Raw genomic sequence first — 20,812 nt, 5'->3', positions numbered from 1 at the left:
TAGGATCGCACACCTAATTTTATCATAACTATTCTACACCTATATGTATATCTTATTTCATATCTACTGTTATCCTATACACTAGACATGCCACACAAATGTAATATATAATATATGCAAAGAGGCGGTCAGCACCTGAGATAGTCAGAGATAGTTTATGCATGCACCTAGGTAAGTTTCCACACAATATTATATGTAAAGAGGTGGTCAGCACCTGAGGTAGTCAGAGATAGTCTATGCATGCACCTAGGTAAGTTCCCACAAAATATTATATGTAAAGAGGTGGTCAGCACCTGAGGGAGTAAGAGATAGTTTATGCATGCACCTAGGTAAGTTCCCACACAATATTATATGTAAAGAGGTGGTCAGCACCTGAGGTAGTCAGAGATAGTCTATGCATGCAACTAGGTAAGTTCCCACACAATATTATATGTAAAGAGGTGGTCATCACCTGAGGTATTTAGAGATAGACCATGCATGCAACTAGGTAAGTTCCCACACAATATTATATGTAAAGAGGTGGTCAGCACGGGAGGTAGTCAGAGATAATCCATGCATGCAACTAGGTAAGTTCCCACACAATATTATATGTAAAGAGGTGGTCATCACCTGAGGTATTTAGAGATAGACCATGCATGCAACTAGGTAAGTTCCCACACAATATTATATGTAAAGAGGTGGTCAGCACGGGAGGTAGTCAGAGATAATCCATGCATGCAACTAGGTAAGTTCCCACACAATATTATATGTAAAGAGGTGGTCATCACCTGAGGTATTTAGAGATAGACCATGCATGCAACTAGGTAAGTTCCCACACAATATTATATGTAAAGAGGTGGTCAGCACGGGAGGTAGTCAGAGATAGTCTATGCATGCAACTAGGTAAGTTCCCACACAATATTATATGTAAAGAGGTGGTCATCACCTGAGGTATTTAGAGATAGACCATGCATGCAACTAGGTAAGTTCCCACACAATATTATATGTAAAGAGGTGGTCAGCACGGGAGGTAGTCAGAGATAGTCTATGCATGCAACTAGGTAAGTTCCCACACAATATTATATGTAAAGAGGTGGTCATCACCTGAGGTAGTCAGAGATAGACCATGCATGCAACTAGGTAAGTTCCCACACAATATTATATGTAAAGAGGTGGTCATCACCTGAGGTATTTAGAGATAGACCATGCATGCAACTAGGTAAGTTCCCACACAATATTATATGTAAAGAGGTGGTCAGCACGGGAGGTAGTCAGAGATAGTCTATGCATGCAACTAGGTAAGTTCCCACACAATATTATATGTAAAGAGGTGGTCATCACCTGAGGTAGTCAGAGATAGACCATGCATGCAACTAGGTAAGTTCTCACACAATATTATATGTAAAGTGGTGGTCATCACCTGAGGTAGTCAGAGGTAGTCTATGCATGCAACTAGGTAAGTTCCCACACAATATTATATGTAAAGAGGCAGTCAGCACCTGAGGTAGTCAGAGGTAGTCTATGCATGCAACTAGGTAAGTTCCCACACAATATTATATGTAAAGTGGTGGTCAGCACCTGAGGTAGTCAGAGGTAGTCTATGCATGCAACTAGGTAAGTTCTCACACAATATTATATGTCAAGTGGTGGTCAGCACCTGAGGTAGTCAGAGGTAGTCTATGCATGCAACTAGGTAAGTTCTCACACAATATTATATGTAAAGTGGTGGTCAGCACCTGAGGTAGTCAGAGGTAGTCTATGCATGCAACTAGGTAAGTTCTCACACAATATTATATGTAAAGTGGTGGTCAGCACCTGAGGTAGTGAGATAGTCCATGCATGCAACTAGGTAAGTTCCCACACAATATTATATGTAAAGAGGCGGTCAGCACCTGAGGTAGTCAGAGATAATCCATGCACGCAAACGGGTCACTACACAATACTATATAGCTTATCCACATTACATGGGGGATGAAGTGATAACATTTTAAGATTGAAGCTAAAGTTTACTATTTTTATGTTGGATACAGTACCATACACATTAGTCATGTATAATGGTGTGCATCTCATTACCACAGGCAGTTGCTTTTAGTAAAATTCTTTCCTGCTGTGCCTCAGAAATTGAGCTGCTGCCTTCTGGTGCTGTAAAGGTTACCAACAGCCACTGCTAGTCAGAAAAGTTGCGCTATTTGCCTGCCCCCTTCTACCTTCTCCATCATTCATCATCACTTTCTGTGAATGAGCAGGTGAGATTCTGTCATTCAACAGCTCCGCCTATATTCACAAAATGCGTTGCATTATGGGACAAAAATAGTAGGAGTTCTGTGATTTGCAGAGAGGGCAGAAAAGAATAGGCGTGGGGTGCAACTTTTCTCAGCAGCTGCAACTGCTGTTAACTCTCACAGTGACGGAAGATAGCCACAAAGAGCAGTATTCGGCAGGTCTGAGGAGACACAGCAGGGAAGATTTTTTACCAGAAACAACTGTGTCAGGTAATTGGATATACACCATTACACCTAACTAATGTGCTTGGTGCTGTATTAAAAAAATACTAAACTTCAGCTTTAATAGTTTAAACAAATAAGAAAACATTATACAAAAAGTAATAAAAAAAGCCTAGTGCATCATCTATGACACCATTTAATGAAAAAAGTAACACATCATATTCCCACAAACTTGGATGAGTGTTATGCCGCGTACACACGATCGGTCCATCCGATGAAAACGGTCTGATGGATTTTTCCATTGGTTAACCGATGAAGCTGACTGATGTTCAGTCGTGCCTACACACCATCGGTTAAAAAAACGATCATGTCAGAATGCGGTCACGTAAAACACAACGACGTTCTGAAAAAAATGAAGTTCAATGCTTTCAAGCATGCGTCGACATGATTCTGAGAATGCGTGGATTTTTAACCGATGGACGTGCCTACAAACGATCGTTTTTTTTCTATCGGTTAGGTATACATCGGTTAAACTTAAAACAAGATTGAATTGTTTTAACCGATGGATAAATAACCGATGGGGCCTACACAGGATCGGCTTGGTCTGATGAAAACGGTCCATCAGACCATTCTCATCGGTTTGACCGAACGCATGTACGCGGCATTAGGCTCATAACATGAAACAGAAGGAACTTCGATCAAAGCCACAACCTGTGGCCCTTAACGGATACAGATGACGCCCAATGATGTGTAACAGAATCTGATGGGTTTTGGGGGTACCCCTCTTCATCAGAGATAAAGGTCTGCTGTGTCTCAACTCCCTTTAACCACTTCCCGCCCAGCCTATAGCCGATTTACGTCCGGGAAGTGGTTATGAAATCCTGACAGGACGTTCTAGAACGTCCTGCAGGATTTCATGCCGCACGCGCCCGTGGGGGCGCGCATCGCGGCGATCGGTGATGCGGGGTGTCAGTCTGACACCCTGCATCTCTGATCTCGGTAAAGAGCCTCCGGCGGAGACTCTTTACCACGTGATCAGCCGTGTCCAATCACGGCTGATCACGATGTAAACAGGAAGAGCCGTTGATGGCTCTTCCTCACTCGCGTCTGACAGACGCGAGTAGAGGAGAGCCGATCGGCGGCTCTCCTGACAGGGGGGGTTCGCGCTGATTGTTTATCAGCGCAGCCCCCCCTCGGATCACCACACTGGACCACCAGGGATGCCCACCCTGGAGCACCAGGGTGGGCAAAAAAAAAAAAAAAGCCTGCAAAAAAAGTCTAAAAAAAAAAAAAAGCCTGCAAAAAAAGTCTAAAAAAAAAAAAAAAAAAAGCATTAAAAAAAAGAAAAAAGATGCCAGTCAGTGCCCACAAATGGGCACTGACTGGCAACCTGGCAAAAATCAGTGCTGCCACCCCAGTGTCCATCAGCGCCACCCCAGTGTCCATCAGTGCCACCCCAGTGTCCATCAGTGCCACCCCACAGTGCCCATCCATGCCCAGTGCCCACCTATCAGTGCCCATCTGTGCCACCCATAAGTATCCATCAGTGCCGCCCATGAGTGCCCATCTGTGCCGCCTATGAGTGCCCAGTGCCGCCCATGAGTGCCCATCAGTGCCGCCTATGTGTGCCCATCAGTGCCGCCTATGTGTGCCCATCAGTGCCGCCTATGTGTGCCCATCAGTGCCGCCTATCAGTGTCACATACCAGCGCCGCCAATCAGTGCCACCTCATCTGTGCCCGTCAGTACTACCTCATCGATGTCCATCAGTGCCATCTCATCGGTGCCCATTAGTGCCGCCATATCAGTGCCCGTAATTGAAAGAGAAAACTTATTTACAAAAAATTTACAGAAAAAAATAAAAACGTAATTTTTTTTCCAAATTTTCAGCCTTTTTTTAGTTGTTGCGCAAAAAAAAAATCGCAGAGGTGATCAAATACCACCAAAAGAAAGCTCTATTTGTGGGGAAAAAAGGACGCTAAATTTGTTTGGGTACAGTGTAGCATGACCGCGCAATTGCCATTCAAAGTGCGACAGTGCTGAAAGCTGAAAATTGGCTTGGGCGGGAAGCTGCGTAAGTGCCTGGTATGGAAGTGGTTAATAACAGTAATAGGTCAAACCTTTTTGAGATGTTCTGCCTGTTGATGCATGTCCCTATCCCCTGGCTGGAAGGGGGCATGGTGGTATGTTTAGCTTCATCATACTATTACTGTTATTTAAAGCGGTGTTTCACCCTAAAAAACAACTTTCTAGCATGTCATTTAGCATAGTAGCGCGAGCTACAGTATGCCTTTATATTTTTTTTTGGCACCGTACTCACTGTTTAATCGCGTAGTAAAGTTTCAGACTCCCCGCGGGGAATGGGCGTTCCTATGCAGAGGGCTCGTGATTGACGTCCGGCTATGACGCGTCACGCTTCACGAAAATAGCCGGAGTAGGTCTCGGCTCTTCACGGCGCTATACGGCGCCTGTGCACAGACATCGGAGCTGACTGCGCAGGCGCTGTGAAGAGCAAACTCCTATTTCGGCTATTTCCGTCAAGCGTGACGCGCCATAGCCGGTGACTTGTCCTGAATGTTCCCCTATGGGGGAAGTTCCTCCACTGACTGCGCAGGCGCAAACTTCCCGACGGAAATCCCCGAACCTCGCCCGGCATCCAGGCTCATTCTTTAACATCCCCGTGGATTGGAGGATGTTAAAAAAAGAGCCAGGAGGCCGAGCGAGCGAAGCGAGCCGTCCGAGCGCAGCGAGGACGTGAGGCCGACTGGCCACTTACCTCACTATCCACGTCGCCCTGGATGCCGGCCGCCGTTCGGGGATTTCCGTCAGCAAGTTTGCACCTGCGCAGTGCTTGAAGGAACTTTCCCGATGGCTGGAACCATCTCAGCGCATCAGTTTGCGCATGCGCTGGAACTTCCACGATAGCTGGAACCAGCATGTCAGATCACCGGCCGTCACTCACGAGCCCTCTACATAGGAACGCCCATTCCCCTGAAACTTTACTATGCGATTAAACAGTGAGTACAGTGCCAAAAAAAAATATAAAGGCATACTCCCTGCAGGTCATCTTTCACTAAACCTGCCAGGCATTGCCTCTCGCTTGCTTGACTCTGAATATTGGTTCTTAAAAATAGCAACTTCCTTCATTCCGTTAATCCCTGTCTGACAGATGTAGGTTGACTTTCTGTCCTACCTAGATTGGATAAACATGTTACTACCTAGGCCGCTTGGAGTGTCTTTTGCAGCTCTCAAGAGTTCCAGCATATTACTTGCCCTTAGGCTAGTGTTCACAGTGGGGACATGATTGAGATGGGTACCCTCTCCCCCCCCATCCCTAACGTTACTCTTTACCTTTTTTTTTACCTCTCTTGACCCCCTTTAGCTGCTTTTTCTTTCTTCTTGCTCTTGTTTGTTGCTGTCTGTTTAATTTTTTTATACTCTGTTTTGTTGGAACCTATTGCTCCCCCTGCCTTTCATCCACTATCAGATAGGATCTAAACTTGTATGTATACTATGGAGACAGCAAGGTCCAGATACCTATTTAGTGACTTATTTCATTACTATTCAGGCCCTTACATAAAGCCCTTCGCTGTTATTATAGTCAGGATTTTTTTTTACTATAATCTTTGGTACCTATGCATATTCTTCGCTCCATTGTGGATGTACTATTACATTGTACATGTAGATCAAATGCTGTTGGAAGGCAATTGTAATTTTTTGATATTTGTCTATGTACTTTTGTTATGTACCCTTTATATATTCAATAAAATAAGATGAAACTAAAAAAGAAGGCGTTCAGTACCAATGAGTACATATTTGGAACTGTTTTCCTGAGTGTTAACAAATAGAGAAGTCTTATAGGACAGTTGTATTCCTGATTCCTTCTTCTACTTTTCCCTTGACGGATTCTAATTCGCCAAAACATAGTCAAGTGTCTGCCCTTTTTCTAGCTGGCTGGTGCCTAGTGAGTTTGTTATTAGGTAGGTATTTTAATAATACCATAACAATATAGCTGACCCTTGTTCTGGAAGGAGTCCTTAGCTGGAGTGCCTTGTTGCATGCTGTGTACCTATTTAGAGGCCTCTAAACTGGTACCCAGGTCTTGAAGGCTTGGCCCTCTTTCAGTCAATATGCCTGTGAAAGTAGACTGTGGGCACAGAGAGGCTGCAATGATGGGCACAGTGAGGCTGCAATGATTGGCAAAGTGAAGCTGCATTGATGGACACAGTGAGGCTGAATGGATGGGCACAGTGAGGCTGAATGGATGGGCCCAGTGAGGCTGCATGGATGGGTGCAGTGAGGCTACATAGATGTGCGCAGTGAGGCTACATAGATGTGCGCAGTGAGGCTGCATTGATGGGCACAGTGAGGCTGCATTGATGGGCACAGTGAGGCTGCATTGCTGTATCATGTGTGGACTGTGGAGAGGAGACTATAGGAAAACCAGAGCCACCAAGCTGGAGCCGACTGACTGAGGCCTGTAGGGTGCACCTGAGAGGAGGTCAGTGACAGTGCCACCAGGCCAGTCTGGGGGGGGGGGGCTCTGATGTAAGGGGGAAGTGAATACAATAATGTAAGGGGGCACTTATATAAAGGTTTCCCCCCTATATCAGTAACCCACCCCCCTTACCTTAGTGTATTCTTTCTGTGGACGGTGGTCTCTAGTCACCAGAGTCCCATCACATTCCCAGAGTTCCAGGTGTCCTCCCTGATTATTGCTCCACTTTTACCACTTTTAAGTGAAATTTTCTGTCTTATATATATATATATATATATATATATATATATATTATATACTCTTCAAATGTGCTTTAAAATGCATGGTTTTCCCTTTTACGAACAAGAAAATAATGACATTATGCTGTTGGGTTGGTATAATAATGTTATGGGGCTGGTATGAAATTATTTCCAGGGCTGGTTTTTATTCCCAGTCTGACCCTGCCTCTCTGTATCTCCTAGGCAGTAGTGTGTTTTTCCTCTGCCAGTGCAGCAAGGTATGCAATTACACACCTTCTCACACCCGCTTAGATGTGAACCTATACTAAAGAAAAGTCGGTGTATTTCTGGCTGGTAATTTTTCAGTTGATTGTTTTATTTTTTATTCTGTGATTAATCGAAAATTAAGCTAATGTGAACACAGTGAATGTGCTGCCTTCCACAAGATGGTGCCCTTTGTACCTGCCCAGTAAGATTGGCTATTACAGTGCACCATCCTGTGGTAGGCAGTGCATTCCCCCCCTTTTTTTGTTATCTGTAAAAGTTAAAAAAGTCAGTGAGTGCTCTGTCTGACACAACATTCACCTTAACCAGGCTGGATGTCAGGACTGTGTGCTCTTCATGTTTAAACACTAAAGAACTACATTGCCCTCTTGTGAACCTCAGTGCCTATGCACACACCTTTTTGGCACGTTGGGCCACTGTGCTCTTTCAGGTCTCTCGATTGAATTCCAAGTTTGGCTGAACCGGGCTCGCCATCCATATTTGGGCACACTCCTACTTCCTCTTACTTTGGTTTTAATTACAAAGATGATAGTTGAAATTTTCTGTTAAACACCAATAAAGAATATATATGTTCTTGTCTTCCCAACACACCTCTGATGAAAAAAATTGTATTTTAAAACGCGTCGGGTAACAGAAGACATTCACTCATATGCTTGAAACATTGAAGCTGTTTTTCAGATTTGTGTTAATTCCAACTTCTGTTTTTAAATTTCTGTCATAAATAAACCTTGTTATACTTATATTTCAGTGTGTCAAACTATTTTTCCAGATCCATGCCCTTAAAGTCCACCCAGGGGAAATTCTCTTTTTTGTAATTCATATTTGATGTGGCATGAGATCTGGTTGAACACACCCACCGACCACTCCCTCTCTTCTGAAACAAAATGGTGCACTTTGCACCACAATAGCCAACCTTACTGAGGAGATGCAAAGAGCACCATCTCCTTGTAGGTAGGCAGCACACTCACTTTGCACTTATCAGTTTGGACACTAATACTGGACAATAGCCAACAGCGTTCATAAAAACTGGAAGAAGGAAAAAACTGAAATCAGGTTAAATTTTCTAAAGGACCTGATAATATACAATTAAGGATGTGATTGCTTACTAGGGGCAACACATATATTTTTTTCTTTTTTCCAGTCTTTATGATGTTGGCGCAATTTATTTAATTTAAAAAGACTTTTACTTAGTACCTGCTGCTGAACATCCTCCAGAACATAACATTATCTATGGCCCTGGGCAGGAGTAGCTAAGGACAAGAATAAGGATAATCATAAGCCACTCTGGCAGCTGCGGCGGACTGCGCACTAGTCTCAACTTGGGTGATAGAGGATGAGGAGATTGAGGATGGTTTAGTAAGCCAATCCACCATCTCTGCATGCTGTGGCTTGATAGCATGCGCAACATCACTTAAGAGAGAAAAATGTGCCCTGCCTGAGGCCGGACCACATCCACCTTTGCCTGTGGACACAGACGCTGTTGGCCCACTCATAGTGGCATTGGAACATCTGCCTCTCTATGTTGGCCTTCCAGACATGATGGGGGATTACTACCCAAATGTATTAGATAATGGGGAAATGTGTAATTAGATGCACTGAAAAGTGTTGTTTGGTGCACTTAAAATTGAGGACTGCCGCTGACAGAAATGTAAAAGCTATTAAAAAAAAAAGGGGGAACAATGGCGTTGCAGTCAGAAAAACTGCGGCTGACAATTAAAAAAAAAGGGGGTAGACATGGGACATAAACAAAAAAAAACATGCAGCAACCCAAGAAAAAAAAGAGGGGTATACAGCACTGTATACAGCACTAAATGTTATGTAATGCTTTGTTAAACAATGCACTACAATAACACTACACTATACTGACACACTATACGGAAACTACACTGACACACTACACTATACTCACACTGCACTATACTCATGTATCTGGCCTTGTCCAGTCTAGTGAGTATAACGTGGCTGTACAAGCTCCCATAGGAGCTGGCTCCCAGTTGATGGTGGCTTCACATGTGGACTCTCTGACCAGAAGTGCATTCTTTGACCAAAAGTGCCTGAGTTAAAAACCAGGAGTTTGCTATCATCTGCTTCTGCTTGCAGATATTTTTCCCCTCTTTTTCTCTGACACTTTTTAAACAGCTTTTTTTCTTTTTCCTTTCTGCTAATTAAGGGGAGGGTTTAATTGTTCACAGGTGTGTGTTTGTTCACATGTCTTCACAGGTGAGTATAAAGTGGCTGTACAAGCTCCCAGTTGATGGTGGCTTCACATGTGGACTCTCTGACCAGAAGTGCATTCTTTGACCAAATGTGCCTGAGTTAAAAACCAGGAGTTTGCTATCATCTGCTTCTGCTTGCAGATTTTTTTCCCCCTCTTTTTCTCTGACACTTTTTAAACAGCTTTTTTTCTTTTTCCTTTCTGCTAATTAAGGGGGGGGGGGGTTTAATTGTTCACAGGTGTGTGTTTGTTCACAGGTCTTCACAGGTGAGTATAAAGTGGCTGTACAAGCTCCCAGAGGAGCTGGCTCCCAGTTGATGGTGGCTTCACATGTGGACTCTCTGACCAGAAGTGCATTCTTTGACCAAAAGTGCCTGAGTTAAAAACCAGGAGTTTAAAACAGGAGGTAAGACAGGAGTCTTCATTATTTTTTTCAATCACTGATCCAGAACAAGCTTACAGCTAATAAAGTTGGAACTCTTGATATATAGATTCAGCGGTGCAGCAGACACTCTCACCTTAGTCTGCTCACCCAAGGGATAGTGAGAGCAGGACGCTCTCAAACGAGTCGGCTCTCCCCAGGGATAGTGCAGCCAGGCAGGGTCCTCCCAGCTCTCGGCTGCTGCAGACACAGCAAAAAAACAGGACTAACACTCTCCTAGGCAATTAATCCAGGGTTGCACCGATCGCCCGTTGAGGGGTCAGGAAGGAATTTTTTTCCCTGATCGCTGAAAATTGGCACAGCACGCCTGGGGTTTTTTCGCCTTCCTCTGGACCAATCGGGGAGAAAAGACTTAACGAGTGACGGCTCACTTGGACAGTCTTCCGCCCATCACCATATAAGACCCCCCCAATCAACATTACTTCCCTGCGTTTTTTTCTGCGACCATGGGTTACCTAAAATACTCTGCAGAAACCATCCGGGAACTAAAACTATTTGCCTCTATACTCCCAGTTGTCACCAAAAAAGCTCTAAGGAATGAGCGACTGTTGAGAATCAATCAACGATCAACAGTCAAAAACTACGCGCAGGTACCCCAGCCCAAGCGCATAATATGCGATTTGGTCAACACAAGATCGGCAGTAAAACACCGACAAGAAATCTATGATTTCATCCTTCAACACGATCTAGACTGCCTCTTCATCACAGAAAGCTGGCTGACAGCCGACTGCAACACCATTCTAACAGAATTGGTGCCAGCAAATTATCGCATTCAAATGCAAAACAGAGTGGGGCAAAGAGGGGGGGGCCTGGCGGTGATCCACAAGACTCACCTCTCGATCACCAAACCAGTCCTTCAAAACTCGCTTCCATTCATGGAAACCCTCACTCTGCAGCTGCAAACAAATCCCCAAGATACGGTCCATATGCTACTTTGCTATAGACCACCAGGCCCAAAAATGCACCTTCTCACGTCATTGACGGAATTCATCTTCACATATACCCTAAACATCAAACACCTTTTGGTGCTTGGGGATTTCAATATCTGGGCCAACTCCTCGCTGGACCCCGTAGCTGACGCCTGCATCTGCCATCTGGAAGGATTAGGTCTGCAGCAACTAATACAAGGCCCCACTCATGCCTCAGGCCATACGCTCGATCTCATTTTCAAACAAGATTTGGAAATTGACGTCCTGGGAAATGAGCCGCAACCATGGACCGATCACCATGCCATCAAATTCACAATCACCAAAAATGCCAGCCCAAAAAAAAAACGACAAAACCGGTGACAACTCACTGGACTAGATCTCAGAAGAAGCTCCACTCGGAACTCTTCAAAACAACACTAGGGAACAAAATAAAAACAACCCAACAAAAACAAACAGCCACAGAAACACTTGACGCCATCAACAAGGCGCTACTACAGTCAGCTGACTTAGTAGCACCAAAACACAAAACCGGAAAAACAACTCCAGCTGGTTTAATGACCAGCTGACGTTGCTAAAGCAAGAGCGTAGAAGAGCAGAAGCTGCGTGGAAAAGGTGCTCTTCAGATAAAAACCACACCATTTACAAGATAATAACAAAGAAATATCACAAAGACATCTTCACGGCCAAAAAAAAACATTTCTCCAACATCATCGCAAATGCCCTTAACCGCCCCCGAGAACTCTTCAACCTGGTCACTCAGACTATGAATCCAGCTTGTTTAGAGGCCCCCAATTCTGATTCACAAGAATTTTGCAACAAATTATCGGATTATTTCATTAATAAAATTGAAAAAATCCATGAAAGTATTCAGCAAAATGGAACCGTTACAAACTCCCCCCCAAATCACAAACCTAATACCCACATAAACCCGCCGCAATCCCGCCGCAATCACCAAAATTCACTCTAAAACCCATTTCCATCAATGCCACTAAAAACATCATCGGGACTCTGCGTAATAGCACAGCACCCAATGATATCATCCCCACTAAACTGCTGAAAGAAAGTGCCGATATACTGGCACCTGCTATCACGCAGCTCATAAACCAATCATTCAATGAGGGCATGGTGCCCACCTTGCTAAAACAAGGTACAATAAAACCAATTCTAAAAAAAATTACCCTCGACCCCAAAGACCCAAACAACCGGAGGCCCATAACAGCTCTAAATGTCTTCTCCAAGGTAATGGAGAAAGTAGTTGCACAACAGCTGCAACTGCATTTAGACACCCATAAATTACTCGATCCGTTTCGATCAGGCTTCCGTCCGGGTCACGGAACAGAAACGGCGCTGCTCAAAATATGGGATGACGCTCTAGAGGCCGCAGACGAAGGAGAATCTTGTCTCCTGATACTGCTGGACCTAAGCGCGGCTTTTGACACAGTAGACCATGGACTACTACTGGCTAGGCTAGCTGAAGTAGCCAGAGTCACTGAATGTGTTTTACCCTGGTTCTCCTCCTTCTTAGAAAACCGATCACAAATAGTGAAACTGGGGTCTTTCACTTCTGAAAAACGTACGGTGTCATGCGGAGTCCCTCCGGGATCTCCCTTATCGCCCGTATTGTTTAATATCTATCTTTGCCCTCTCTTTGAAATCATCAGTAACCAGAAGTTACTTTACCACTCCTATGCAGACGACACACAACTGTATTTCCGCATCTGCAACAAAAAGGATCATTCTCTTGGACTAGAGATATGCCTCACTGGATGACAAACAGTTATCTTAAACTCAATGGTTCGAAAACAGAACTTCTCCTGTTTCACGCTAACTGGAAAAATCACCCCGCGTCAACATGGACTCCCCCACCCATTCTGGGTAAAACTATCACCCCTAGCACCAAAGTCAAAAGTCTCGGAGTCATTTTCGATACCTACATGACAATGGATGCACAAATAGGGTCAGTAGTCAGCGGATCCCACCATCTGCTGCGCCTACTACGCAGACTCAAGCCCTTTATCCCGAAAGAGGACATTGCAGTCGTGGTGGGAACAATCATCAATTCCAGACTCGACTACGCAAATGCCCTCTATCTAGGACTCCCCAAATACCAAATCACTCGTCTGCAAGTCGTTCAAAATACGGCCGCTCGACTAGTGACTGGGAAAAAAACATGGGAATCAATCTCACCTTCACTGAGATCCCTTCATTGGTTGCCAGTAAAAGACAGAATCGGGAGCTGTGGTGGCTCAACGCGATTGGCACTGCGCTGACAAGCCATTCACCTCTGCAGCTAGGGGTTCGGATCCCGGTCTCGGCTACATGTGAATTTGAGTTTGGTGGTATCAGCCCGGCTCCCGGTGCTATGCGAGGTAAGCCTGCGCTTAGTACAACCACCCCCCTCCCACAAAAACCACCACACTTACATGCACTCGAAATTGGGTTAACATGCACGCACTTTGACCACGCGGTCTCTAAAAAAAGAGAGGCGAAGGACTAACGGGGCTGGTTGAGCAGGCTAGATCCTCTCACTCCCTTATAGGGAGTCCCTCTGCCCCGTTGGGCTTCAAAGCGGAGCAGGTAGGGCGGGCTGTGTGGGAGGACCCCCTCACACACCCGCCATTGCCACCCGGGGCATGGAGAAAGGTGGCAGATTGCCTCTGGGGGAGGCCTGCCTACACCCAACTCCTGCAGTCCGGCTCCTCTCCTGAGTACACGCACAAAATACACTTTAAAAAAAAAAGACAGAATCACTTTCAAGGCACTCTGCCTAATACATAAGTGTATTCAAGGCAACGCCCCCCAATATCTATGCGAAAAAATAAAAGCCCATAACCCCAATCGCATTCTGCGATCCACCAATCAAAACCTCCTCCAGATACCCAAGGCCAGATATAAGTCCAAAGGAGATCGAAGATTTGCAGTCCAGGGACCTCGCCTGTGGAATGCACTACCAACCACCATCCGACCATCCACCATTGGCCTTCAGGAGAAAGATTAAAACCCATCTCTTCCTTATCCATGAAATGGATACAGCGCCCAGAGGCAATTCAGTTTGCATGTGTTGCGCTTTACAAGTCTCTCTCTCTAAAGCACAGGTGATGATCCACTGCTACACTAACCACTCCCCAGATCAAAACAAGCATAGGCCTGCCCAAATTTACCTGCACTGGCAGCTTTACCTCACAAAAATCCTACTGTAGCACCTACCTATGGTAGAGGGTGCTACAGATATACAGCTATGAGACTGAAGGCACAGAAAGTGCCCAGATACTTTTGATGGCATTCAAGATTAAAGATGCATTTTGCAGAGTAATCCTGTAGCAACATGTATATGTAGCGCAACACCTTATGGGCCGCAAGCAACTGGCATCCCCCACCCTGCATAGCCAGGCACACAGAATTTCAACAGGCACCCAGAGTCAGGTAACAAATCCGTGACTTTGTTTTTGTTTTTTTATTGAGGGATATAACTTGGATCGCGATTAGAGATTATGGGATACCCACTTGACTTCAAAACAACTTCTGAGACAACTCTACCTATTATCAGTCTATATACACTCCACTGCTTCCTCTGGCACCCACATGCTTGAAAAACTCCAATGGCACACGGTAATGACTCTGACAAGGCACTCAGTCAGATCAGAGCAAAAGGCCCATTATAGGCAGAAACCCAAGGCCACTTAGATATGTAGCAAAAAGTCAGTTTCCAGCATTAATCCTTCCACCTCTTCAGCCAACCTGCCTGGCTGCAGCTGCCCCTTTGACTAGACCTCCTGCCCACCTTCTCCACAGTCCTCTAGCCTGACACTCTCCACAGTCCTCCCAGACTGAACACCCACCAGCCCACCCGGCTGACTCTTCAGGAGATCTCCCAGACCTGGCGACCTGCTCCAACTGTCCTCTCTCCTTGCAGAAACCCAAGGCCACTTAGATATGTAGCAAAAAGTCAGTTTCCAGCATTAATCCTTCCACCTCTTTAGCCAAACTGCCTGGCTGCAGCTGCCCCTTTCACAAGCCCTCCTGCCCACCGTCTCCACAGTCCTCTAGCTTGACACTCTCCACAGTCCTCCCAGGCTGGCGATACTATTCAAAGGATATCATCGGTTTATGCTGTTTTTGATCTCCTATAATTTAGAGATCATATATTTCTGGTAAGAGTCAGTGTGTGATCGTGGTGGAGGTGCTTCTGTCATCACTTTTTCCAGGACCGTGTGTGGATTTTTACCTACACTAACAACTAGACTATGTACACTAGCACACTAGCTAGAGGGTGCTACATATACCATAAAAAACCTTAAAGATTTATCAGGGAAAGTGGAACCTTTTTTTTAATGACTGAGGATAGAGACCCTCCAAGAGATACAGAGAACCTGTTAGAAAGTTTTATTTTCCAGAATCTACCAAAAACAAAATATTAGCTTTGGCTAGACTGATCTTTTACTTGTATCAGGATAATTACACAAACTCATGCAATAAGCAACTCAATTACACCAACTGTTCTTTTTGATTAAAAAACGGCTGTGCCAAAATCTACCAAGTCCAAGTCCATCCTACAATATTTCTTTAGCTTTTTAATCATTCTCAGTCTTCTTGAACGTAAAAAGGGTAACATGTATGTGATCAGCATGGAAACATGAGGGCTATTATAAAACCTTTTCCTGGTGCATCATGGCAGCATACACTGGGTGGCTCTGCCCCAGGAGTTCACAGGTTGCATCTGAGCATACTTGTCAATGACATCACTTCTGCCCTGTCAGTTCCTCGTTTAAAAGCAATTTCTGTCTTTATGACTTTGCTGCACTGGCGGTTTTGCTACAGAGAGGTTGTGACCTTGCTTCTCTTCTGGTCTGTAACTTTTTATTATCCTTCTTGGCAAATTGCATGTATGATAAGTGTTTGTGGACTATGTTAGCATGTCACTCTGCTAGGTCTGGCTTATGTTGTCTGTCTATTCATGGATTATATCTTTTAGGTATTACTATCCTTTTGTCTATGGGGACCGCTGCCCAAGCAGACCACCCTCAGCTTACAAGGAAAGAGATTGGGTAAGTAGTTAAGATAAACCAAAAGAGAGCCACATTATTAACGCTGCAATAACTTGACAGCCCTCTCAGGTCATCAAGATCCTTCACTTCAAAATGGAGAAAACATTCTGGCAATGGTTCCCCTTCAAGTGACAGACGATACGAAACAACTCACTCCAGGTCCTCATTCTGTCACCATCACTCCCGCCAAGCAAGGTCACCCTTTCCACATTATCGTTGGTCCTCTTGCGGCCATCATTCCTGCACAGGGCATAATGCATGCTGGGTTTGTGGGGCATCAGCCCTTCCAGATAAGCTGGCTTGTCATTCCTGCTTGGAAGAGGCAACCAAAGAAAAGGATGAGGATGTTAGAGAGGTAAACAATTTAATTTGAGTCTATTAAGGAGACTATCCTCTGCTCCTGATTTAGAGACAGCAGCCCAGAGCACCACTACTCCAGGCCCTCGAGTTTTGCAGAATTTGGATAGCTCTTCAGAGAATGAAGAGACTGATGGTGCTCTTGGTTTTGACAATAACTTGGTGGAACCATTCGCCAAAACAGTCAAAGAAGCGATTGGTTGGGAGGAGGCGGATGAAATGCCTCGCAAAGTCAGGAGATACTTTCCTAACATTAAAAAAACATCCAGAGGCCTTCCTTTTTATTGATGAGCTTGATAAACTATTATAGGATGAATAGCAGAAGCCGAACAATAGGACAAGTATCAATAGCAGGCTTGCAAGATTATACCCATTAAAGGAACCCAAGGTTAACTCTTTAATCATGGTTCCAGTAGTTGACACATGTTCAATGCGTTTGGCGAGGTACGTTACCCTTCTGATGGAAGATGCAATGACGGTTCCCAACGTTCTAGACTGCAAAATACATTTCGACCTGAAGCGTGCATATACAGCAGCATTGTGGAGCCTGCAGACTGGCCATTGCATTGACAGCAGTCAGAAAGGCAGTGTCTAGTTGAACATTGATAAGTCTCTGTTGAGGGAGCAGATGAAGAGAAGCTGATTTTGGCGCTACAAGAACTGGAATTGGCAGGGAATTTTGTAGCAGAAGCACCTGTGGATATAATTACACTATTCACAACAGAAATTCTATCCTCGGCTGTAGCCAAAAGCCTGGGGCTGTGGATCCTGCATCAAAGATGAATTGATGTAAAATCCCATATGATAGTGTCAACTTTTTGAGTCCAAGCTGGACTCAACCATTTTTAAGGTGACTGGAAGTAAGTTGGGCCCCAATCCCTTCAGATAAGAAGCCCAAATCCCAGAGGGGCCATTCTTACGGATGCAACCTCCCGAACAAATATAGGGGAGTAAGATCCTACAGACCTGGCAAGGAATTTCAAAGGAATTGGAGAAATGGCCAATCTTCCCTCGTGGGCCTCCAGAAGCCTTTTTCAGCTTGTAAAAAATGACGTTTTTCAGCCTCTAGAAAAAAAGTTTTTTCCAACTTCATCATTAAAACGACATTGCCCACACACGATCGTAAAAAAAAAAAAAATGCTCTAGCAAAGCGATGTGACGTACAACACGTACGGCGGCACTATAAAGGGGCAGTTCCATGCGGATGATGCCACCCTTGGGGCTGCTTTTGCTGATTTTGTGTTAATAAAAGACGATTTGCGGTTTTCAGTCTGTTACAGCGTGATGAATGTGCTTACTCCATTCCGAACAGTAGTTTTACCAGAACGAGCGCTCCCGTTTCACAACTTGCTACTGAGCATGCGTGGGTTTTTCACGTCGTTTAAGCCTACACACGATCATTTTTTACAACCCGAAAACGACATGGTTTAAAACATCGTTAAAAAATGCAGCATGTTCGAATTTTTTTTTTTGTCGTTTTTCAGAACCCGAAAAATGATGTGAAGCCCACACACGATAGTTTTAAATGACATTTTTAAAAAAACTTTGTTTTTTACATGCCAAAAAATTATCGTGTGTACGCAGCATAAGTCTTCTTCAGTTGGAGACCAGCTAACGTCCTTTTCAGGATACGCCCGTCCAGCCTGTAATGGTTGGGCCAGGTTCAGGCTTTACACTCGGGTAGAACATGTGACGGATCTTTGGGTGGTGTCCACCATTTTGTTTGGCCATCAGTAACATTTCAAGGGGAATACCTGGAACGATCATTTCTGAACAACCAGGCCTCCCTCAGATGGGGGAAAAAGGAAGATAATGGCCAAATACATCTTATATCTCCTTCAGAAGTGAGCAATTACGGAGGTACCAGTCTCTCAGCAAGGCAGAGGATTCTATTAGAACACAAAATATAAAGTGTAGCGCTAAAATTACAAACAATTGATGAATATACTACATGTATAGTATATATTATAAATCTGTGAATACATATGTAAAGTAGACGTGCAAACACAGTCTCTATAGAATAAGTGATAGTCCAAATGAATATGTAAGTGATGGTGCTCCGATAATTCAACTTGTGAAAAACCAAGAACAGCAGAAGCCGTCACCAGCTGTAGAAAGGCTTACTGGAGAGATTAGACCCTGAGGAACATATGTTCGAGATGGTCAATCTAGCATGCTGTAGATGTATGGACCAATCAATGCTGCAGCTCACAAATGACCTCCAAATCTCCGGATGGTATGCCCAAAAGTGGATGGTTTGACGTATGTGTTGAAGTGACCCAATGATGGTCAAAAGCCAGAGCCAAAAATAGAGTATCAAAGTTTGTGTCCTTTGGAATATAAAGTTTGGGCCCTGGGCAAACATTTTTTTTGGGCCCCCCTCCAGCTTATTTTGGGCCTGGCTGGTACACATGTATGTTTTGGCGGTCCTTATTTGTGCAGGTACAGCAGCCCATTGATTTGAATGGGCTGCCATGCCTTTGTTTCCTGCAGAAAAAAGGTGCATTCAGCATTTTAAAAATACAGTTGCCTTGAAATCCATTCTGCTTTTGCACCATGCTACCTACCTGCAGTTCTTGCACACACAAACGCACTGTGTTTTTAAAAGCGTGACCTAAACATCTAAAAATGCAGCAAGTTTGACAGTGCGGGAACTGCAGATAAGTCACAGCAGACAGCATAATGGACAGACAGTGCTCTATTTCAGTGCTTGATGGACATAGACGTGCCGTGTGCGCAGCCTATTACATGAGACATGCGCTTTTCTTTGCAGGAAACGCAGGCATGGCGGCCCATTCAAATGAATGGGCTGCTGTGCCTGCACAAATATGGGCCTCCAAAACACATACATGTGAACCAGCCAGGCCCAAAATAAGCCCATCAAGCAGTTAAATACAGACAGTAATGCCATGTGCTCTGAGGCCTTACTCAGCCTGGACTGCAGGTCTGGTCTGTGATTTAAAGAGTTCCTCTATTTTACACATGGCATGGGGTCCCATGGTGCTTAAGCAGAATGGACAGACGGTGCTGTGACCCCATGCCATGCCATGTGTAAAATAGAGGAACTTTTTAAAACACTGACCAGACCTGCAGTGAATCATCAAATATTATAAAGACTTTGGGCACACTCTACAGAAAACTTCTATTTACAATATAGATTAGCAAACAGTGACATACCTTGGGGAGCAGGACATGAAGAAGTCAGCCTCGGGAAGAGCAAACTGGGCATGTTATAAAATCACATTCTAATTCACTTTTATATACAAGCAGCACCCAGTGGCAGGAAGGGAGAAGTGCACGTCTAAAGAGAAGCCAGGGGTGCTGTACATTTTAAAACACTAGGAAGGGAAGCAGTACTGTCACTGGCTGCGTGCCGCTGATGATTTTCAGCCTGATTTGTGGGCAGCACAGGGGCTTAACGGGCGGCAGGGCCGCCATCAGGAATTATGGGGCCACTTACACAGCTTCAGGCATGGGCCCCCTGGAGCAGAGAACCGGGATGGGGGGGTGCTGCCGCCTGAAATTGAGAAGCAGGGGGGGGGCTGCCGCGAATTTAGAAGCGGGGGGCCCTTTACAAAAAAAGAAATAAAGAAAGAAATAAAGAAAAATATATATAAAAAAAGGGGTGTAGCCAACCCGGGGCCCTGGGGACCTCTGGGCCCTTTAATAAAAAGAAAAAAAGAAATAAAAAATATATATAAAAAATATATTTTAAAAAGGGGGTTGCCATCTGGGGCCCTGGGGACCTCTGGGCCCTTTAATAATTTTTTTTTAATAAAAATAAATTACAAAAACAAGGGGGTTGCCATCCGGGACCTCTGGGCCCTTTAATAAAAAATAAAAAAATATATATAAAAAAGAAACATTTATAAAAAAAAGGGGGGTTGCCATCCAGGGCCCTGGGAACCTCTGGGCCCTTTAATAAAAAAAATATATATAAACAAAAATAAAAAAATAAACATTTATAAAAAAAATAAAGGGTGTTTGCCACATGGGGCCCTGGGAACCTCTGAGCACTTTAATAAAAATATATATATATATATATATATATATATATATATATATATATATATATATATATATATATATATATATAAAAAGAAATAAAAAGAAAAAAAAGAAATAAAATAATATAAAAAAAAAATGTTTTTTATAAAAAAAGGGGGGTTGCCATCCGGGGCCCTGGGGACCTCTGGGTCCTTTAATAATAATAATACTGATAATAACATTTATATTATATAATATATATATATATATATATATATATATATATATATATATATAAATATTTTTATATATATATATATATATATATATTTTTTTTTGTAAAAAAAGGGGGGTTGTCATCCGGGGCCCTGGGGAACTATGGGCCCCTGGGGACCCCCAGACCTCTAAAAAAAA

This window comes from Rana temporaria, chromosome 13 (assembly GCF_905171775.1).
Source record: "Rana temporaria chromosome 13, aRanTem1.1, whole genome shotgun sequence".
NCBI classification, from domain to species: Eukaryota; Metazoa; Chordata; class Amphibia; order Anura; family Ranidae; genus Rana; species Rana temporaria.
This window is presented reverse-complemented; position numbering follows the sequence as displayed.